The following is a 24,133-nucleotide window of genomic DNA, read 5'->3' as shown; positions in this document are numbered from 1 at the left end:
AATCTGTACATATTTACATATATATATATATATATCTCTTATATTTTACTAAAAGATCCAATATTACTCAGATACTCAAATTACATTCTGCAATTATGATTTTATAAAAATTTATCCTCTCTACAAAGAGACAAGTACAACTTTACTCTTCTCAAATAAACAGTAATGTCTGAGGCATGTTTATCTGGAAATCGCCTGTATGCATTTCAGAATACAGGAGTATTAAAATCAGTCATTCAGTAGTGGCTTTATTGATATATCTTATGAATATCAAAAGGTCACACCTATGGTAATTGATTAAAATTCATTTGAAATTTTTTTTTTTAATCACGTCCTCTCTAGACTAATTTATATAGTTTATTATTTATGTATCAAAGCTGCATACTTCCTTTAAATCGAAAATATCAAACACAACACCCTTTACATTCACCATGCACTTGAGCTTATCACATACTCACCATACTAACATTTACTCTTTTTATTCAAAGAGAGAAACATGAAGAAGAAGGTGTGCAATTTGGCTTAAGGATGATGAGAAAGAGCCCTTACTAGATGTGGAGAACATGATGAAAACAGTATGGTCCTATGCCAAAGACTGTCTTCTAAGCAATAAGGACCCTCATTTAAGGACACGAGGATCCTACCAAATCATTGTCAATGGTGCCTTTAGAGGAATGAATGTACTTGCAAGAGCTGGGTGGCTTTGCATGGATTCTGATCACATGGTTTGTGAAGCTATTAACCACCCAATAAGGTGGCCTTCATCTTTAGAGACTAAACTCATGACTCTCTTTGTCTTTGCAGTTTCTAAAGCTTTAAGAAGTTATAATGCAGAAGGTCCTACAAGAATATTGACTGTGAACTTGAGGTAAGCATACTGAAGGGAGTAACAAGACCACCCCTAGAGTCTGCTGATTTGGTTGGAAAAATAAGGTACAACTTTGCTGTAGTTAAGGTTGAGCTTATGCATGTTTGTGAGAAGTTCGCATCTGCTGCACATAGGCTTACTTGTTTGGCTGCTTTCATTGGGAATTCTCAATACTGAAAAGATAAATTTATGATGACCTTATTGACTTTGTTGCCAACTCTTTTGATTGATCATAAAACTTTTTCTCTGTTGTCAGCTCTTTTTATTCATCATAAAACTTTTTCTCTAGCTCTCTAATTGTGTGTATGTAGTGTGTATGGACCTTTTGTTTAATTGTTTTTTAAGGCGTAAATGTAAGTTTTTTGTTTCTTATTTGGAAGCAGTGGTTTTTTTTTGTTGGGATAAAATGCATAAATTATGGCACCATAAAAAAAAGTATAAAAAAATGTATAAATTTTGCCATCAAAATAAAGTAAAGAAAATATATAAATAAAAGAGGAACAAATAATAAATTGTTGTTGATAGAATATGGAAAACAAAAGTTACCTTATTTAGTAGAGAAAAGTCTAAATAATGTCCTCTAAATTGTTACAAAAATTGATTGCTAAGAAGAGGATAGGAGTTAACTTAAGCAGACTCATTTTAAAGTGGGCAATTAATTACTAGAAGTTTTACTTCTTCAATTCCAAAGCCTCAATGTACGAAGCTTAAATTTTATTAATATAAGAATTAAATTTGACGTTAAAAAGATTATGCTAATAAATAGGAGGTTTTGAATAGTGGTATGGTTCTTAGCGATTTATCTATTTGGAAGTTTAATTACAAGTGTGCCATATAAACAAGATTTAAGAGCAATCATTTGTACTTTGTACTTGATTCGAATTGAAGCAACACCCAATAAAAGGTCCATATGGTTGATGTAGAATTAATTCTAAAATGTGATTGGTAAAACATCTGCAAGATGCTCCTACGTTGTTTTCACTTTCATCCAAAATTATAAATTGAACTAGTATGAGAAACTGCATTACATCATTCATTATTTAGCAAGTTGAAAGTAAAAGATTCATAAGACCCCAAAGTTTGCATCATGGGTTTGCTTTTGCCATAATCTCAAGGATCCTAATCCTTCATATTGACCAGCCAACATCGGTTGCTATAACTTTCAAAGTCATTGCATATTCTCCACTTTTTGTGTTCACTAATATAACATTTTGTTGCCTTGGTTCTTGGTTTCATACTTGTCCTAATGTTGCAGAAGATGCTCCGTGGTTATTCATTCAGCATTGTTCTGTGTTTAAATTTTTTAAAATGTTGATTGTTTGAAGAATATGTCATGCTTCTCTGGCATTCATTTATGAGGGTGAAGGTATTCTATAAGTTGGATGAATCTACCTTGGCAATTGCAATATAACTTTCAAAAGAATCAGGTGCCCTTACCTGAGTAATACTAGCCCTGGAGTCTGCAAGTAATCAGGAGAAGACAAAAGGAAAAGCTATTTACAGTTTCGCAATATTGTTAATCATATTTTTCCTCATAACTTGGCCGCCTTATTATCTTTTCTTCCTTGCGGGTGTATCTTTACGGAGGTCATGTGACATCGTGGAAGAATGATCTTGGAGAAGAGTTGCTTTTTTGTTAGCAATAAGGTACCGACCATTTTCTGGATATTTCTTTTTCTGCATGAAAATCAATTGATATGGGATTAAACCTTTATTCCTGATGGATACAGCCAATTTCCTAGTCATGTTTAATTTTCATACTCTTACATTTTCATGTTTTCTTGCCTATTTTTCTTCTCGAATCATACATGAGCAAGATGGAGAAAAAACAGTTTAATTGAGATTAATTTGAAAGGCTTGGTTATTCTTCCAAAAGGATTTCATGCGTGTGGCATTACCAATTTAAGAAAATGCTATTTTTACCTCCTAAGATGGGGAAACTAAATTTCATTTTGGTGCATTATACATGGATAGAGGGAATTTGCTGGTTATGAAATTTGAATATCTATAGAATGCCCATATCAAATAATAAAATACTATAAAAAGGATGAATTGGTTATGGATAGCACATACACTCCTCAGAGCATGATTCCTTTCTGTGCACATCCTCTCCTTCCTATACCTGTTCAATGCTTGCTCACCCAAGAAACAACTGAAACCATGGGTGTGCATTCAGGCAGTTGAGTTGCTGCACAATTCTTATCTTTAGTAGGCTAAATGCTCAAATGAAAGTATTTTGCTAGAAGATAGTTGTGAATCATGTCCTTATTAGGATCAACTTTCAAACTATAGGCTAATCAAATTGCTAGAGCATATACTCTAAGAAAAATTAGTTTCAGTTGATAAAGGTGTTGTTAAGGCTTAGTAGGTTGATGTTCTGGTTAGGACTGGGATTAGCAAATAAATACTATTTAAGATAGAATTATTGATCTTTTGAAGTTTGTTTGCACTAGATTTGGGGCATTTCCTTAAATACAACTGTTTTTGAAATGGTCATAGAAAACATCATCTCACCTAAGATTTTCTGAACTATTATTACCATCTTTCTGTATGTCACTCTGTTCTTGGCATGTAGCTCATATATCTGCAGCATGGTTTTTATTTATTTTATTTTATTTTATTTTATTTATTAATGTTTTATCAATCTGCTTCTGTTAAAATCTGACATGGCATAATATGATGTATTTTCTTTATCAATCTGCTTCTGTATTTTGTAATGGCACAACTGTTACAATCTAAATGTAGTTGTCAAACTTTGGACCTCTTGAACAACATGGCTTTGCAAGGAATATGTTTTGGAGCATTGACACTTAATCACCACCTTTTCCAACTAATAGCACCAGCAAAGCTTTTGTTGATTTGATTCTCAAGCCATCTGATGAAGATTCCAAGATCTGGCCTCGTAGGTATGGTTTGTAAATGGATTTACTACTTATTCTTTTAATAACATTCTGCGAAAATTATATTAGCTTAATTGTTTAATTTTATACACAGGCATTTTTTAAATCCATTTGTGCTTTTCTAATTATTACTATTTATTTGAAATTATCTTAAATATTTTTGAATTTTAAACATTATATTTGATTTTTGGAAAACAAATAACATAGTGGCTGACAAGATTCAAACTCATGACAACATCCTTATAACAACATTGCTCTGGCCAATCAAAAATAGGTTTTTTTATTAATATTATTCTTTTACTAAAACATATAAAGGATAAGTAAGCCCTACACTATTCAAATTTAGTCTCACTTCCGTCCGCGTGGTAACTACCTAAAAGGAGACATAGCCAAACTAATTTTTTGTTATTGTTTTTCACATTTCTATTATTTTTTAAAATTACATTTTTATAACTTTATTTTAAAAAAATGAAAACCAGGTGCTCATGTCTAGCCCTCTTGTTGGTCCGGGTGTGCCTGGGCTGGGTCTGTCGTGCCCCCCTTTAGGCCAATCCGGTGAAGACTAACGTGGACCCATTGGATCGGGCCCAATTAATCCACCTGTGCCCACCTCTGGTTCCCAACTATGAAAAAATAGTTAAGAAATATCTAATTTTGTAAAAAAAAATAATTTTTATATACCACCCTTATTTATTATAAGTAAACATTACATAAAAACCTCATTTAATTTTATATTGGTGTTCTCCACTTACCAAAAACCCTACTTTCTCTATTGCTCTCCTCCCCCTCTTGCTGAGCTCACTCATGGCGGTTCTCTCTGCCCAATGCTGTGGTAGGTGCCAATCCCGGGATCTATAGAGCATTTGGATTTGGAGGAGGTGAACATGTTGACCGTTGGTATTTCCCCTCTTGTTGTGTTTTTTTCCACTCTACAAATTTTGATTTGTGTTGGTTATATAGTTCAGGGATTGATATATATATATATATATATATATATATATATATATATATATATATATATATTGTTTAAAATGGTATGTTGGTGTAGAAATCAGGTGGAGTGGTACTTTTTCAGTGTTGTCAAGGGATGTCGATTGGGCGAGGATTAACATGGTTTATTTCAAAAAAAAAAAATTCCCCATCCCACGGGATTACCGCGTTCATCGATTCCCCCATCTATTAAATAAATCATATATATTATCTTTTAATAATATATTTTTATTTAATATAAATAATTTTCTAATACTATATAGGTATACAATATTAAAATTATATATTCAGGAGCGGGGGGCGGGAAGGAATCCCCGGCCTCGTTCCCTGAATATTTCTAACACTGAGCAAACTCAAACTAAAGATCTATATCTTAAGAAAGAAGCAGAATATCTCAATGGAAAGGTCAGTACTTTAACTAAAATAATATTTGAGAAAAAAGAAACAGAAGTTGTTGATAAAGAGGAGCAGGTTCAAACTAAAATATCATTTACAAAGGAAGAACTATAGGATGTTGATAAAAGGAAACAAAGTCGAACTAAAGTAACATACAATATTATTTTTGTCACTGCTGAAGCTGGGCCATACTCCAAGACTAAGACTGGAGGATGAGGGTATGTCTGTGGTTCTTTGCCTATAGTGCTTGCTGGCCGTGGACTTGTTTGTTGTATTCAGAGGTTTTAGTGTAAGTGATTTTGCAGGTAATTTCACTTTTGATGCTTGTAGTTGCATGTATGACCAATTTGTATTTGCAATCCACTTTATATAAAACCAAGAAAGCATTTAGCTGATCTTTACTTGGTCATTAGCCAAAATAGTCATAGTTTCCTTCTTCCGTTCTTTGTTTTGCTTCTCTACTTACATGTTGCAGTTTCAATTTCTTTTATATTTATATTCTCAAGTTAATGTTGATCATCCTTTTCATCACAGACCTGGAAGTTTGTGTGGTGATGAACATGGTACTTTTGGTGACAATCAGGTACTCGTAGCATTAATGCTTTCTTTGTCATGCAGCATGTGAGGCTAATTTAGTTCCTCCACTAGGGGCCGGGCTATACTTGGAAATAATTGTTTATTTCTTGACAATGATTAACATGCAAGTCTTCTGCTAGTGAATGCTCTTAAACCGTCAATTTTAGATTTTTTTTAATTTCATTTCATTTTCTCATCTAATTCTCTTGCATCTGAGGTTGTACTTGCTGCAGTAACATAACTACATGCAAATTATTCAGCCCCCGAGGATATTGACCTTCAATGACCTATATTAAACTTATATTTTGCCTGCGCAAATATTTTCTTCTTGTATCCATTACCACATCTTGTTTATCTAATGGCAATGATAGCCTTTTCTTAGTTCCAAATTTTACAAAATTACTCTAAAACTCCTGTGTTTGTAGGCTATTGTTCTTTCAAATGCATAGCTTGTCATTTAGCCTTTCGGGTGCAAAATATCGTCCACATGGTGTTTACACAGATGTTCGCATCATTCTAGTTATTCATAACGTAGCACATCAGGTATAAGGGGGTATGAAAAGTTCCTCTCTTTCTGTTGTGTTCAGTAATACAGAAGTATGTTGCATGTTAATCTTAATTTTATTTCCATTTGTTCTATATATGGAAGGGTGTGGAGCCAGCAACAACATATTTGAACTTAGGATTGCCATCTCAGTGGTATGGGGCATTAGAATGGATCTTCCCTACTTGGGCAAGGAAACATGCTCTTGACACGGTTGCAACTGTCAACATCTTGAAAGGTTCGATTGTCACAGCTGATCGTATACTAACTGTTAGCCAGGTCATAATTCTGCCATTTTGGTTTTTATTTCCTGAAAAGTTTTAAAGGGAGGAAAAATGGGAAAACCCTGCATATCCATTTGTAAATCCATTTCGCTATATACATGACATGGTTACGCTTGGGAAATAACTACTGCCGAAGGTGGACAAGGACTCTGGGAATTATTAAGCAGTCATGAGAGCTTATTGAATGGTACTTACGTCAATCGTTGTATCTTCATCTTTGTTCTTTTTTAATAGATTGTTGTGAAGATAGAAGAGGATGTGAACCTACAACATTTTTTTTTTTTTTGAAAAAAGGAGCCCATGGCTAATTTATTGAATAGAGGAAAAGCAAGAACAACTCCAAAAGAATTAGCTAGCAAACTTAAAACAAAGAAGTAGAAGTCTAAAGAGCAAAGACATGAAGGTCAGTTAAAATTTAAAACTAGAGATATCAAAACATTTCATTATCCATCTGGGGAGGTCTTTGTCTTGATGAAACGTGGTAATAGCATGAAGGCTCAAGCCATGGATAGCCAATCTGGAAGCTGACCTAAGCCATTCCTTGGGAATATGATGAATGCGAGAATTTCCCGCCATGTTAATAGCGTATGTGATGCCTTGTATCCATTGAGTCAGTCTCCCGTTAGGGTTGGTTTGATCACCGCGAAGGAGTTGATGCACATCCAAATTAGCAGTGAAGATATGATGAAGATTTAATTAATTGGCTGATGTAACTTGAATGGTGACCGCGTGCGCTTGCAACTCAACCAAAATAGCAGAATTGGCGATGAGAGAGCCACATCCTGCAAAAACAACTTGATAATTACAAATGGAAACAAAGTATCCAAATCCACCTACCTCAGTTTTAGTATTCCACACAATTAAGTAGAAGAGGAAAGGCCCATCTACATTAGAGAAATTGTTGAGAAGAAGTTTTCGACCAAATTGATCACTGTTTGATTTGGATAATTCTGACACATCAGCGAGGGCTTTACAAGCAATAGTTGAGTAATTTGGAGTAATTTGCCTGAAAATGACGTCGCATCTAACTTTCCATATAAGCCAAAAACCATCTGTGAATCCATTAGTAAAAACAAAGTTGAGGCCAGTCTTAGATCCAACAATCCGCCAAACAAGCTAAGCTTTGGGGCAGAAAACTAAGAGATGATCCGTATTCTCATTAGCAAGATCTCACAGGTTGTAGAGATTACGAGGGCCCAGGTTGATGCTATGAAGAAATTCATTGGTGGCAAGTCTTCCCTTCAATGTGAGCCAAATGAAGTGCTGAGCACGGGGAGCCACCCTGAGTTGCCAAATGTACTTCCATCATAATGGTTATGATTAAGGAAATGATAGACCTTGGAAGAAATTTTGTTACTATGAGACTTGGGAGTCCAATTCCAATGGCAAGGGGCATTGGGATTGATATGGCCAAGTCTACTAGAGAAACAATCAACATTCTTTCCAAAAAGATTGCGACGCTTATGAAAATCCCAGTTATTATTCTGAATGTAATCTATAATTCAGAGAATTTCAAAATCCAAATTGGAGTTGAAAAAGATGGGATTAAAAGCAAGAGGGGTGTCAGAGCACCAAGGGTTAAATAGGAAAGAGGTTTGATTAGGATTCACGGAGTCCAAATTGCAAAATGGTTTCAATTTAGTAGCAACATGACAAAGGCCTTTGAAAAACCAATAGCAATTGGGAGGAATAGGATATTTCCAAAAATTAATTTTGCCATACTTTTGAAGGAGAATGTTGACCCATAAATTATCATCTCCATTTAATAATTTAAAAACATTTTTAGCCATCAAACAGATTTTCGCAAAAGAGAGATTTTTTATGCCAAGCCCCCTCAGGTTTGGATTCAGTTAAATTGGTCCAAGCCACAGCATGGATGCCCTTCCCATTGCCACCCTTGTACTAGAGGAAATCCCTATCAATCTTATTAATTTCATTAAGAACTATATCAGGGATGGGATAAACAGAGGAATAATAAGTTGGGATAGAGAGAATTGAGGAATTAATGAGAATTGTCTTTGCAGCCTGAGAGAGTTTAGAGTGTTTCCATTTGGAACAGATGCAGCGAATCCTGTTAACCATAGGATTAAAGGAAGCCATTGCAAGTCTCTTACGAGTAACCATTACCCCAAGATAGGTTATGGGGAATGAAGCTTGAGTAAACTGGAGGATAGAACAAATGCTTTTAGAGACTCTTATATTAAACCAAGAGCGAAAATAAATAGCAGATTTGTTAGATTGCTAACCAGTAAGACGGCCATAGATATCCAGGCAGAGCTTGATGTTTCTAGCAGTACCTCTAGTAGCTTGTGAGATAAGGATTAGATCATCCGCGTACATAAGATGGTTAGAGTTATGGCATAAGCTAGAGTTAAAGCCAGGGATTAAGTTTCTGTGAAGAGCAAAATTAAGCATTGAAGTGAGATTCTGAGACACCAAGATGAAAAGATACGAGGATATGGGGTCGCCTTGATGAACTCCTCTAGAGGAGCTAATCCAAGAGCTAGGTTGACCATTGATGAGAAAAGAAAAAGAACTAGAGGGGATGCAAGTTCTAATCCTAGAGATCCATACATTAGGGGAATTCATCTTGGCAAGGGTAGCAAGAATTGCAGTCCAGCTTAGAGATTTATATGCTTTCTCAATTTCGATTTTAACTAACATCCTAGGGAGGTGATTTACATCTCTCTCAAGAGAATGGACAATCTCTTGAAGGGCAATAATGTTATCAAAAGAAAAACTAGCAACGTACCCAGCCTGCTCTCTACCAATAAGTTTTGGGAGAACGAGCTTGTCTATTAGGCAGAATTTTTGAAATGATTTTAACACAAACATTATAGAAAGATATAGGTCTGAAATCATAAACCAAAGTTGGATTATCTTTTTTAGGGATCAAAGCGATAAAAGTTCTCTACCAAGAAGAAAGGAGGGAGGAGTTGTTGATGAAACTTTGGATAGCAGGGATTAAGTGATCCCTAATATCATGCTAGAAAAATATATAGAATTCAACATTAAAGCCATCTGGGTCAGGGCTCTTACCTGTAGGGAGGTCCATCACTGTGCGATAAACTTCTTCCATGGAAACATCTCTAGTGAGCATCTCACAGTCCAGGTTTGAAAGTGATGGAAGATCGCCAGGCAAAGTAGAAAAGATATTTGGCAAAGAGTCAGTATCAGAGGCATACCATAAATTAGAATAATAATTTAAGAATGCATGTTGTATGCTATCTAGATCTGCACATAAGTTACGATTTAAATCATAAATTTGGGTGATATGAGATTGATACTTACAAATTCGAGCTGAATTGTGGAAGAAACTGGTGTTTCGATCTCCATTACACACCTAAATGAGATGAGAATGTTGAGCCCATTTAATAGTATTCTGATGCTGAAGTGCTAAAAGCTTATCATAAAAATAAATAAGAAGAGAGTGATTACTAGAAAGGAAAATGTTCAGGTTCTCTGCGACAGTGATGGTAAGTTCGGTCTCAATCAGTGCAAAGTCAATCAGATTGAGAGCAGTAGATCTCCAAATAATAATATTAGAGTGAGATCGAGAGAGGAGATGAGTAAAAGCAGTAAGTCTAAAAGCATTCTTCACTGCTTCATGACAGCCTATGTAATCTAACCAATAATCATCAAACAAAAAAAATTACCATGGTAATGGGAATTATTACGAAGAGTCAAAGAAAAAGGCACATGTTTAGAAGTAATCCTCAAAAGGTGCTTAAGAACATAAGAGTTAAACAAGGAAAACCATGCAAGATTAACTAAGCAGCGATTAAGGAGAGCCCAGGGCCGGGTCATCCCATTTTGATTATTACACTAAGTAAAAGTCGGGCCAGTTAAATGAAGGTCAATCAAATCATTTTCATCGATAAAATTAAGAAAGTATATGGCTTTAAGAGAGTAATATCTGTAAGATCCCCCTTTTTGTTCATTAGGAAAGACTATGGCATTGAAGTCTCCCACAATGAGCCAAGGGTAGCTAATAGTAGAGAGTTTAGATAACTCAAGCCAGAGAGATATTTGAGATAGGAGATGAGTGCTATTGTAAATAACTGAAAAAAGCCAGTTATGAAAGGTGTCAGGGGAAATGATTAAATGAAGAGTGTGACGGGGAACCATGACCGGAGTGATATAACCAAGGCTAATGTTGCAAGCAACGAGGATGACACACTGATAAGTACTTGTGTATAAGTAATACGAATTATTCTTTTCTTATATTGAGCATCACTTTTATCAGATTTTAACCCTTATACATGTGTATTTGTGTTTTTTTGTGCATTTAGTGTTGTAGGGATGATTTTGGAAGAAAAGGAAGCAAAAGTAGATCGTGGATGTGATTGTTGATGAAGTTCTTGGATTGAACAAAGGTGAAGACACAAATTGTGCTCAAAGACATGTGGGTGTGTTCCAACCTCCATTGTACTCAAGAGATTATACAAAGTGGAGGGGCACAAAGGCAGTCACATTCATTTGTTCCAACTTGTGACTAGCAAGAGCTTCATCAATATGGTTTCATTGAAGACGCGACGCGATCTACCGCATGGATGTGTACCTATTCATGTAGCCTCGATGAAAAGAGTGGAATCGGGAACATTTTAGCGAAGTATTGTAGCAAGTTACTGTAGCAAATCACCATAGCAGTTACTGTTTACATCTCTCAAAAAACTGATTTCTGGAAATCCACATGGCCGTGTGGAAATTACACATGCCCATGTCGATGCCTAATTCAAGTCCCTATAAATACCATATTTTGAGAGTTATTGAAGGATCCTTTTCCCATCTTTTGCCCGGTAGGGTTTGGAGAGGCTTTGCCTAGTTTTTGGAGAGGTTCTATGGCCTTCGACATCGTGTTCCTTTGGAAGAGAGCTATTGGGGGAGCTTTCGTCAACATCGATTCGGCGAGGTGTGCCCTAGGCTTGACAAGGGAACCTTTGGAGAAGACGAGACAGCTCCACAAGACCATCGATACGGACTAGAAGGGGGTTTTATCTATGGATAGCATGCTTTTACTTTCGATTTCATTATTGATTTTGTATAGCTCCATGGAGAGCTAAACCCCTAGTGGGTGCATAGACTTATAAACCCTAGGATGATTTTGTTTCATTGACTCTTATTTTGCTTCTTTAATTGATGTTTTAATTAAGTTTCAACCTTGAATGCTTGTTGTAATGATTTCCCCTTAGAGTAACACTAGGGTTGAGAATCTATCTTGGTAATCCTTATGGATGAGTGACACACCATTAGTATTAGACAAAGCAAGATTGGAGAGGGTCGAGAGGGTGAGTCGAGAGGTAGCGGAACGTCCCTTTTCCCTTTCGATGTGATTTATCATACCTCCACGTTCCAAGAGTTCTTTGCGGTCATGATAGAGTGAAGTGCTAAAAGACAAACTCCACTAGGACTTAGGGAGCCAAGGAAAGTGGGGGAAGTGAGGAGAAGTGTTCTAACTTTCCCCACTTCTGGTGTTCATTTATGCTGAAGTGGGGGAAGTGCTACGTCCCCCACTTCCAACGGAAGTGAATTTTGAACTAAGCTCACTTCAGTATTTTTTTTTACTGAAGTGGGGGGAGTGAGTCAGTCTATAAAAACTAACTTTTTTTCATTTCTAAAGTCTTTTTTTAACTCATAGAACTTCATCCAACACCTAAATTCTTCGGTTTCATTCCCACTTTCTGACAAATGAACACAAAAATCATGGAAGTGATATCACTTCCCCCCACTTCAGGGAAGTGGCACTTTCCTCACTTCCTAACTTCCCCTCACTTACAGTTAAATAAACACCCCCTTAGTTGTGCAAGCAACAAAGTGAAGTGTTGAAGTAATCCTTAGTGCTGGGGCTTAATTGTGACTAGGTGTCTTTCGCCTGGATCAAAGGGTTAGATCTATATTAGGGAATAGGGTTTATCACTTGGAGCCCCTAGAGCTTCATGCAATCCCACACAGTGTGAGGCTTCGAGAGCATACCTTTCCGTCGGGGCATAGTGTAAGGGTTAGTCACGATTGACCTTAGGTTTGGGACCGTGTGTCTTTGGATTTCCATGACTCATTAAACTTTAATTAGGAGGCATAATTAGTAGTCTTGCACTTGAAAAAATAGTCCTATGGTGAGCAATGTCTGAGTACCCCATTTTCTTATCGATTGCCTCTCCTTATCCCTATTGCGCTTTCCTTTCTCTTCTTTAATTTTATTGCCATTGATATTGTTCACTCACTCACAAATTGATTCACTCTTTAACTAAATAGCATCACTAATTGCTTCCTAACAACTATTCCCTTTGGATACGACTACCCACTCACTAGGGTACTTTATTACTTCAACAACTCATACACTTGCGGTACACACATGCAAGGGGTGTGTCAAGTTTTTGGCGCCATTGCCGGGGAATAGGTGTTTTGGAAGCATTTTGCACTTTGCTATTTTAGCTATTCATTACTTGTTCTATTTCACATTTTTTATTCTTCCATCATTCCAATTTGTTTTTTTTTTCTTTCTTTAATTACAGCTCTGAGTTATGACCCGAGGCAACCCTTCGACATTGGTTGAAGGTGATCCGAATATTGGAAGAAGAATTCATTGATAGGGAAAGGAACCTGTACAAGATCAGTCAAATCAAGCTGAGATAGAAGGTGAAGGGTTTGATAATATGGCAGAACAACATGAGCAGCAAAGGACACTCTCAGATTATGCAAGACCCATAATTCTTGGTATGCAATCTAGTATTGTGCGGCCACCGATTACAGCCCAGAGTTTTGAGCTCAAGCCAGGCTTCATCCAGATGTTACAGCAGTCGGCACAGTTTAATGGATTGGTCGATGAGGATCCGAACAACCACATTGAGAATTTCTTGGAAGTTTGCGACGTGCTCAAGATTAATGGAGTTACTGATGATGCTATCAAGTTGAGGATCTTCCCATTTTCCTTGAAAGGGAGAGCAAAGTAATGGTTACATTCATTACCTAGAGCATCGATCACTACTTTGGAGGAGATGGTAGAAGCTTTTCTTGCCCGATATTTCCCTCCCGGATAGTCCGCGAAGCTTAGGAATGAGATATCTTTTTTTGTGCAAATGGAATTAGAGTCTCTTTTTGAGACATGGGATATGTTCAAGAATCTCTTACGGAAATGTTCTCAGCATTAGTTTCCTGAGTGGATGATTATCCACACTTTCTACAATGGTTTCAACCCAAGCACGAAGCAATTACTTAATACTACAGCATGAGGTACCTTAGGAAGCAAGATCCCCAAAGAAGCCTGACAGCTCATTGAAGAGATGGCTATGAACAGTTATCAGTGGAACACACGAGACAAGAAGAAAGTAGCCAAACTTCATGAGATCGATGCACTTACATCATTGGCAGCCCAGGTTGAGTCCTTGAGCAAGAAGTTAGACACTCTAACTTCTCCTAGAAGGGCAGAAGTGATGAGTTACACTGGGTGTGGGGGAGGACATGCTCCATCTAATTGCCCAATTTCTATTAGTGGTACCACTTCCGTGGAATAAGTTGATTTTGTAGGTAATGTAATGAGAGGTCAAGGAAATCAGTATAGCAACACCTACAACCCAAGGTGAAGGAGCCACCCAAACCTTTCTTGGAATAATCAATGGCAATAGAAGGCTATGGCACCACCAGGTTTCCAACAACAACAACAAGCCCCGAACATGGAGAATAGAGTTTCAGGGTTGGATAATCAGATGACCGACTTAGATAAGGCTTTGACCAAGTTTATTCAATCGTCGAATAAAAGATTTCAATTGGCTGAAGCCACACTTCGTAACCACACCGCAATATTCCACAATTTGGAGAATCAAGTAGGACAAATTGCTAAGTAACTTTCGGAAAGGCCTCAAGGTATTTTACCTAGCAACACGGAGACAAATCTAAGAAAGCATGTGAAGGCGATCACTTTGAGAAGTGGTCGTGAAGTTGAGAGTAGGCTCCCTAATGAGAAGGCAAATGTTGAGTCACCCAAGGTCGTGGAGGTTGAGGATAAAATTAAAGAGAAGGAGGTGGCACCCCCACCTTATAAGCCACGAATACCTTATCCTTCAAGATTGAAGAACGACCAAAATGATGAGCAATACAAGAAGTTATTGGGTCTATTCAAGCAGTTGCACATCAACATCCCATTTATGGAAGCGTTGTCTCAAATGCCTCGCTACGCAAAGTTTCTCAAGAACCTCTTAACCAACAAGAGGAAGTTTGAGGAGAGTATATTTGTGATTCTAGATGCTTCATGTTTAGCGGTGTTGCAAAAGAATATGCCGAACAAGAAGAAAGACCCCGGAAGCTTCATAATCCCATGCAACATTGGCAATTTGGGTGAAGAGAAGGTATTGGCCGATTCAAGGGCTAGCATCAACGTCATGCCTTATACATTATTTCGGAAGCTAGGCTTGGAAGAGCCTAGGCCCACTCGGATGACACTCCAATTGGCCGATCGATCAGTTAGACATCCGAGGGGTATCATTGAAGATGTACTTGTGAAAGTTGATAAGTACATATTTTCTATAGACTTTGTGGTGTTGGATGTTGATGAAGATGCCGAGGTTCCATTGATACTTAGGAGGCCATTCTTGCACACTTCCAAGGCTCTCATTGACATAGATGGTGGGGAGTTGACATTAAGAGCTAGTGATGACAAGTTGACATACCGCCTCGCCGAAGCCATGCAATATTCTCTTGACTTTGACAATACTTTATATTTTCTTGACACTACTAATGAGTTAATTGATAAATACATGCAAGAAATGATGTGTCCAGACCTATTTGAGGGGTTGCTAGATTAAGAAGTGGAGAATAAAAAAGTTTTATCACTTGGTCTAGAGGACAAGTTGCAACCTACCCTGGGGATCATGAAGAGGATGGTTCAAAAGATGAAATGAGCAAGGAGATATCACAAGAAGCGCCCCAATGCTAATGGGGATGTGTATTCATAGAGTGAGAGTGACGAACCCTTGTGTGGTAACAAACTCAACAACTCCCCCTCTACCTTGAAACAATTGTGTTCATCGTGCTTTTAGGTTGTAGATAAGAGGGCAACCTTCATTTATGAACCCCCATGAGGTAAGGACAGGTATGTCAAGCTTACTGACGTTAAACAAGTGCTTCTTAGGAGGCAACCCAAGTCTTTATTGTTTTTCTAGGTTTCAATTTAGTATTTGCATGAATAAGAGCTTTAGTGTTGGTGTATTGATATTTACATACTATTGTTGTGTTTTTCTCATTGATTGTTGGTGTTTTAGTGTGCTTAATTGTGATTAGTGAAGTTTCTAGGTCGTTTGAGCATGTTTCTATGATTCTTTGGATTGTTTTTAATGCATAGGCAGTCTCTGCATCTGTATAAGTGTTGCAAACATTTTTTTTGTAGAGTCTGTAATTTTTCTAAGTCATCCAGGGAAGACACACGGTCGTGTGGAATTTTCACAAGGGAGTGTGTTTCCATTCAGAACTCATCCCGAGAAGACACAAGGGCATGTGTACACCCTTGTGAACGGCCTTGTGACGGTCACACGCCTGTGGATAATTTCCACACGGGCGTGTGGATCTCTACAATGTGTTTAGACTCCATCCCGAGAAGACAAAGTGGCGTGTGTATACCCCCGTGAATGCCCTTGAAAATAACACACGGGCGTGGGTAATTTCCACACGCCCCTATAAAACTCTGCAGAGACTTCTCCTCCATCCCGAGAGCACGCAGGGGCATGTGAGTGCCACTGTGAACATCCACACACCCGTGTGGAATTTCCACAGGGGCGTGTGGAACACTTAGTCGATTTCTAGGGAGGACAGAGAAGCCACAGGGGCGTGTGGGTGCCCCCTGGGTCGACCACACGGGTGTGGGTAATTTTCACACGCCCGTGTGGTTGCATTCAGAGACAGCCAAAGACTATCCCGAGAGCACATAGGGGCATGTGTTCACCCCTGTGAGTGACCCTGAGGGAATCACACGGGCGTGGGTAATTTTCACACGCCCGTGTAGATGCACAGAACGTTAAGAGGTGTGATTTTTCTTTAAAACCTACTCACGCCTCTTCATTCTATAACTCCCAAACACTCAAAGAACACCTTTCTTCACTTTCCCGACCATTCACCATCTATTTATAGAGATTTAAGTGAGTTTTCCGGCCGCATTCGAAGTTTTTCATTCTCATTTCATCGGTAAGCTTCCCTCTTCTCTTTTCTTAGCCTAATCTTGATTTCTTTCAATTATTGTGCTGATTTTGCATGCATTTTGTGTTTAAATGGTTGGTGAATGTATTTAGAGTGATTTCAAAATGGATTTTTGATGTATTTTCGGGATTTTTGCAACCTGGCCGTGCGACTTTCACAACCTTGTGGATTCCTACAAAAACTATTTTTAAGTTTGATTTGATCATTTCTTTTCAAATTTTACAGGAATGGCTCCTAGGTCAAAGAAAGCGGCCGGCAAGCGCCATAGAGAGACTTCTCCTCAGCTGGAGCACATGGAGTTTGCGATTCCCGAGCATCAGGCTCATTTTGCGAGATTGTCGAAGCTGAAGTTCAGCCAATCTCGTTTCCCAGATTTGAGCGCATTGAGAGAGATACAGTTGGAAGACGAGATGGCTGACGAGGTCAAGGGGTTGCTCACCATATGCAGTTGGTGCCGCTTGTTGTTTATTTGTGAGCCTGCCATTCGTATGCTGACATTGGAAGTGTTAGCATCATTCAAGTTTGACCGATCATACAGTAGTTTTCTCGAGCGTGGACGCTATTCAATTCCGTACGTTCGATCAATACCATAGTATGAGCATCACTCAGTTCTCCATCCCACTTGGGCTATATGATGAGACTTTCATTGATACTAAGGAGTATGATCAATTACCGACTGACTATCCTGGCAATTTGACTCCTCAGCGTGCTTTTCGTGCATTATGTGGCCAGGGACAGTATGAGCAGGGGTCTCCAACGCTACGTGCCTCTCTCGTCCAGCTTACAATTATATCAACGCTATTCTGAGTAGATCAGTGAACAGACGTGATGATAGCACTGGAGTCCTTAATCACCAAGAGTTACCGTATTTGTATTCCATGGTACAGAGTAAGCCGATCCACCTGGGACATATCTTGTCTGAGTACTTGCACCACCAAGGCCAGTATGCCAGGGTGAGAGTTCTCTTCTCGAGCTCGTACATTACTCGACTCATTATGGGATGGGTCTGATGGATGCTATTTGAGGGACCGAGAAGATCATAGTACCGTCTCCCAGCGGCTTGGAGACCATGCATTTGATGGGGATGATCCACAAATATAGGGACGGAGTTTATGTAATGATCATTCCCCACCAGAGCCAACCGAGGGTGAGGGTGATGCAGCTGAGGGGTCTCAGCCAGTTCCCGAGCTACAAGAGGAGCACATGGAGACAAAGGCACCACCTGTAGCACAAGAGCCACCTCTAGTGTGTATGTTTTCTCCATCTGAAGCCTATGATCATTTTGAGAGGCTCAAGAGTGTTGTAGGGGTGCTATGGACAAAGCTGACTAAGGTTCATATGATATAAGCTGTGAACCATGCAGAGGTGATGGCACGTCTTGACACTTTACAACAGTTACTCAAGCGAGACGCGACCTCACCATTTGTGATGAGACCCCGAGCTACACTGACTCCACTAGCATCTCCTTCATCACCACCTCCAGCAGCACCAGCATCATCATCAACAGCAGCAACCGAGACAGCACTTGACAACGACGCTTAAGGCGTCTCTACTTTATTTGTTTTTATGTCTTTTTGTATTTTATTTCTGCATTTATGTTGGACTTGTACTACTCCGAAAGGATCCTCCTTCTGAGTTTATCTTTTATTTTCATTTGTTTCGAGTTATATTTCATTTTTATATCTTTATAGACTCGAGTTATTTTGTTTTTGTTGAGCTTCACTGAACCCCCTTGTGTATACGTACAGATGCTCATGTGAGTCTTGGAATTAAGGAATAGTCATGGGCACGGTCATGTTGCTTTATACATGGCCGTGTGTGCTCCACAACCCGTTGGAACTTAACTCTCAGTGAAATTAGCTCCATCAAACGTACCATTAGGAGTTCAGGGGAGTACTGTTTCAATTGCCCATCTCCACACATTGTTTTGATTGTTATACTTCTTTATTGTGCTTGTATGCTTACATGCTTACATTGAGGGCAATGTACATCTTAAGTATTGGGGGAGTTCACATTACAAATGATCTATGCTTATGTTTTTATTGTTTAGGAGAAATTTTTAGCATTGAATGTTCTCATGCTCTAGTTTTACTTGAATTTTTTGGAATTTTTGCCCGATTGACACTTGTTGCACCACTCACCCATTAAACCATGTAGAAACTTAAGTTCGACGTTTAAAGGACTGTTTTAGTTTGTTTCTTGTTTCAATTTCTTTGAAAAAAAAAATATGTGTTTGTTTGTGCATTGGGGGTGGAAAGAGCTACCACCTATGAAGTATGAAGCTACTCTCATAAGTCGGATACTAGTTATGCCCTAGTGAGAGAAAGAGCTATCTCATGGGATGAGTGAAAGCTACTACCCCAGTAGAAAGAGCTACCACCTCGAAAGTGTGAAAGCCACCTAGAGGCTGATTAGGAAAGGGATACCTTTAGAGGATGTGTGAAGCTACTACCTTTTCTTTTTGTTTATAAATAAGTCCTTAATAAGAGCTTTGAGGAGTACATGTTGGGTTGACTTGAGTGAGTTTAGACACACTTACACGATATCGGGTTATTGTCCTTTTTTATTCAAGTTTTTAGCTAGAGCATGGATTTTTCTTATTCGGTGTTGAAATTTTACCTTACTTGTAGAATACTTCTTTTGCATGCTTTTGGTGAACCTAAGGCCAAGCACTTGCAATTTTCCTTCTTAGATGATTTAATGTTTTATTTTTGCTTGAGGATAAGCAAAAGCTTAAGTGTGGCGGAGTTTGATAAGTGCTTGTGTATAAGTAATACGAATTATTTTTTTCTTACATTGAGCATCATTATATCGCTTATGCATATGTATTTATGTTCTTTTGTGCATTTAAGGTTGTGGAAATAATTTTTGAAGAAAAGGAAGCAAAAGTAGATCGTGGATGTGATTGTTGATGAAATTCTTAGATTGAACAAAGATGAAGACACAAGTTGTGCTCAAAGACATGTGGATGTGTGCCAACCTCCATTGTGCTCAAGGGATTATACAAAGTGGAGGGGCACAAAGGCAGTCACACTCATTTGTTCTGACTTGTGCAAGACTAGCAAGAGCTTCATTAATACAGTTACATTAAAGACGCGATGCGATCTACCGCATGGATGTGTGTCTATTCATATGGCCTCGATGAAAAGAGTGGAATCGGGAACATTTGGCAAAGTAGTGTAACAATTACTGTAGCAGATGCTGTTCACAACTCGCAGAAAACCGATTTCTGAAAATCCACACGCCTGTGTGGATTCCCGATTTGAACCCCTATAAATACCGCGTTTTGAGAGTTACTGCAAAATCTTTTTCCCATCTTTTGCCCATATTTTGAGGTGATTGCGGCTAGGGTTTGGAGAGGCTTTACCTAGGTTCTTGGAGCGGTTCTATGGCCTTCGACATCACGTTCCTTTGGAAGAGAGCTATTGGGGAAGCTTTCGTCAGTATGGATTCAGCGAGGTGTGCCCTAGGCTTGACAAGGGAACCTTTGGAGAAAACAAGGCGGCTCCACAAGACCATCAATACGGACTAGAAGGGGGTTTTATCTATGGATAGCATGCTTTTACTTTTGATTTCATTGTTGATTTTATTTAGCTCCATGGAGAGCTAAACCCCTTGTGGGTACTTGGACTTGTAAACCATAGGATGATTTTGTTTCATTGACTCATATTTGGCTTCTTTAATTGATGTTTTAATTAAGTTTCAAACTTAAATGCTTGTTGTATTGATTTTCCCTTAGATTGACACTAGGGTTGAGAATCTATCTTGGTAATCCTTGTGGATGAGTGACACGCCATTAGAATTAGACAAAGCAAGGTTGGAGAGGGTCAAGAGGGTGAGTCGAGAGGTAGCGGAACGTCCTCTTTCCCTTTTGATGTGATTTATCATAACTCCACGTTCCAAGAGTTCTTTGCGGTCATGATAGAGTGAAGTGCTAAGAGACAAACTCCACTGGGGCTTAGTTGCGCAAGAAACAAATTGAAGTATTGAAGTAATCCTTAGTGTTGGGGCTTAATTGTGACTAGGGGTCTTTTGCCTGGACCAAAGGGTTAGATCTATATTAGGGAATAGGATTTATCACTTGGAGTCCCTAGAGCTACATGCAATCCCGCACAGTGTGAGGCTTCGAGAGCATACCTTTCCGCTGAGGCATAGTATAAGGGTTAGTCACAGTTGACCTTAGATTTTGGACCGTGTGTTTTTGGATTTCCACGACTCATTAAAGTTTAATTAGGAGGAATAATTAGTAGTCTTGCACTTGAAACAATATTCCTATGGTGAGCAATGTCCGGGTACGCCATTTTCTTACTGATTGCCTCTCCTTATCCCTATTGCGCTTTCCTTTCTCTTCTTTAATTTTATTAGCATTGATATTGTTCACTCACTCACAAATTGATTCACTCTTTATCTAAATAGCATTACTAATTGCATCCTAACAACTATTCCCTTTGGATACGACTACCCACTCACTAGGGTACTTTATTACTTTGACAATCCGTGCACTTGTGGCACACACACAAAGGGTGTGTCACACACAAGAACCCATTGGCCAGGATTGCAGCCCATTTCCATTTGCGAGAGAGTCTCTTGGAAAAATGATCAAGCCGAGTCGAGTCAGCCAGTGTTTCAACAAGACACATCATAGAGGGCTTCTCTTTATGAATTAGTCTTAGAATACGGTTGGAGGTGTCTCGACTGGAGATCCCCCTACAATTCCAGTAAATAATCTTAGGAGTAATTATAATAATCATAATAAAAGAGAACAAATACCATAAGGGAAGAGGTACTTCCATGGGGAATAGATTAACTGTTCAGCAAAGATGAAAAGGTCAAGCTAGCAAGAGCTGGACCCACCAGCATCGACTCGACCCTTTTTGTGGGGATCGATAGGAACTTGTGAGCTTTTTCTAACAAGAGTCTCACGTCCCTGTTCAGCCTGGTATTAAACAAAAGTCATCTAATCATCCACATCATCCTCTTCCTTTGACATTGCTTCATCCTCTTCGTCTGACATCTCATCATCTTCCCCAACCAAGGATTCAGAATCGTTATTTTTATTACTGGATGATATTTGGGCATCAGACACTTTATCTACTGCTATCTTATGCAAGGTAAGAGTATTTCCAAGAGCTTGGGTTCTGCAACAGAGGCTAAATGAAGGATGGGAGGCAGTGAACCGGTGCGATGGGATGTTTTGGGTTTGTCACAGCTTTTCATGGATAGATTATTGTGTTAGAGAATTTCATCTGTTGGCATCATAATCCCATTAGGTGGATAGCCATTAGATGACTTGTCTTCCCGAGAAATTATAGGGATCACAGAATCATCGGTTAGCTCTAAGATGTGGGGAGCATGGTTAAGTGGAGTCAAATCGTTTTTGAAATTTTCGGTGCCAAGGCATGGGAAAAGGCAAAGCCGCCATGTGTTCCTCAAGCTGTTGTAGCAATGCCATGGTCCTCATTCATTGTACCCCCCATCTCGACTGTTGCGTCGCTAGGCACGTGAGTAGCACGCGTACTACCACCACATCCACAAGCGTGGCCTCGCCAACAACCACGAGCCAAAGTCACTATCAAGTGGAGGATCTTGGGTTTCCAACAAAGGAATCATGCTCATCGTTTTAGGATCTATAGCCATGGACTCTGGCCCCTTATCAACTGATTTCTAGGAAGGGTTCGACTCGATCCCCGTCCTTCGTGGATCATGAAAAGGTAGAGGAGGGTGTTCCTTTTTGATAGCCAGTGATCTGGGGCAAGAGCTAGTACCATGACCAACAATTCCACAAGTATAACAGAATGTTAGAAGCTTTTTGTAGAGAACCACCACAAAGATTCGATGAAGATCATCTTAGAGTCAGAACCCATGGCTTAGTGGTTTGGATAGGTTAATTTCTAAACAAACTCAAGCAAATCTAGAGCAAGTGAGTGAAGAGGTAAGCCTACTGACTTTAAGAAGGTTACCAAAATGGGATGTAACAGTTTCCAGGGTTTCAACATCCCAAAAATCAACAGGCAAGCTGTACAGTTGTACCCAAATGGTTACTATGTTGAGTTTGGCAAAGGTTGGTTCAAAGAATGGTTGCTATGGTGAAAGTTGGAGGATGATCCCATTAATGGACTAGGTCCCCCCACACACACGCACACACACACACAAGGATCTTTTGCATAACTTCATAAGACGAATAGTGGATTAAGAGAAAGCCATTAGGAAGGTCAGAGAAAGATATTTCACCAATTTCCATCCATTTGGCCAACAGACTCATCTTCACTTGGTCGAATGGCGGTGGCTTACCGAAAAATTTGCCTATAAGGAGTATTAGAATCGCATGCGAGCTCTATCAAGGGAATCATCGTCAAGACTAACAAACTGAGAGGTTGAGTTCTTGAGCTTGTTCAAAAGCTGGGGGTTGTGAAGTGAGGAGTTTTCATTGGAGCGAGCAGCATTAGAGGCTGTCTGCACCCAAGTCTAAGAGGTAGGGGGTTTGGGAGCAAAGGGAGGAATGACTCCCTCGCTTGCCATGGCAAGGGGAGATTGGGAGATGAAGACAGGAAGAAGGATCAAGGGGATGAGACGCTCAGGAGGATTCACTCAAGACGCTCAGGAGGAGCTAGCTAACTTGATAACCTAGAAGGTTTTTGTGTTAGTAGGAATAACTAATGGCATTGATGATGATGTATGGAATCCTGCAACCAATAAACACATCCCATTTAATTATTCTGTTAATCTCTCTTGGAAGATAATTTGGATCCTTACATTTAAAAAACTTAATTGAATAATATTGTTGGTTTTTTATGTTATATAAATATATCATCACTGATTGGACATCTTTTTTTTAAAATTCAGAGCCTTTGAAAAGCAGCACAGCAGAAGGAGCTAGGGTTTGCTGTCAGATCAGATTGCCCATTGTTTAGAAATAAAATTGTACTTTGGCCTGTACTATCTTCTCCGCATTTGTATTAAATTGACTTTTACATTTGTAATGGATTACAAATAGGATTCATTGGAAGATTAGACTACCAAAAGAGCGCTAATGTAATTATCAACTATGCTAGAGCTATTGTAGGATGAAGTTCAATTTGTAATATAATCATGTCTTTTAAACTACTTTTAATAACAAATTATTATTGAACTCAATGTGATTTGTGAAACTGAAATTAGCTTTATGGTTGTCATCACTCCATTAAAAGGTCATTTGACACTTGTTCTCTCTAAAACTCTCACAATTTAAGGTCTCACTTATCATGTTATTTAATATATGTGTTATCTATGTGCACAAGTGCCAGTTCATCTTGTTGCCAATAAGGTATCTAGGAAGTGTCTTTCCTTTTCTGTTCAAGTGAATTTCCATTCTTCTCTTTTTGTTGTATTTAATATCTCTTCGATATGACCTTCA

At 38.7% G+C, this 24,133-nt stretch overlaps 1 non-coding gene and 1 pseudogene across 1 annotated transcript; one reads left to right on the top strand and one right to left on the bottom strand.

Moving 5' to 3' along the window:
- The first annotated feature begins 674 nt into the window (after nucleotides 1–674).
- Nucleotides 675–23,808, top strand: LOC120281124 (annotated as a pseudogene).
- Nucleotides 13,603–13,708, bottom strand: LOC120281475. Its single transcript, XR_005542615.1, has one exon. It is a non-coding gene; the product is annotated as a small nucleolar RNA R71 (small nucleolar RNA).
- Nucleotides 23,809–24,133: the final 325 nt, after the last annotated feature.

The sequence above is a fragment of the Dioscorea cayenensis genome, chromosome 17 (assembly GCF_009730915.1).
Source record: "Dioscorea cayenensis subsp. rotundata cultivar TDr96_F1 chromosome 17, TDr96_F1_v2_PseudoChromosome.rev07_lg8_w22 25.fasta, whole genome shotgun sequence".
NCBI lineage: Eukaryota > Viridiplantae > Streptophyta > Magnoliopsida > Dioscoreales > Dioscoreaceae > Dioscorea > Dioscorea cayenensis.
This window is presented reverse-complemented; position numbering and strand designations above follow the sequence as displayed.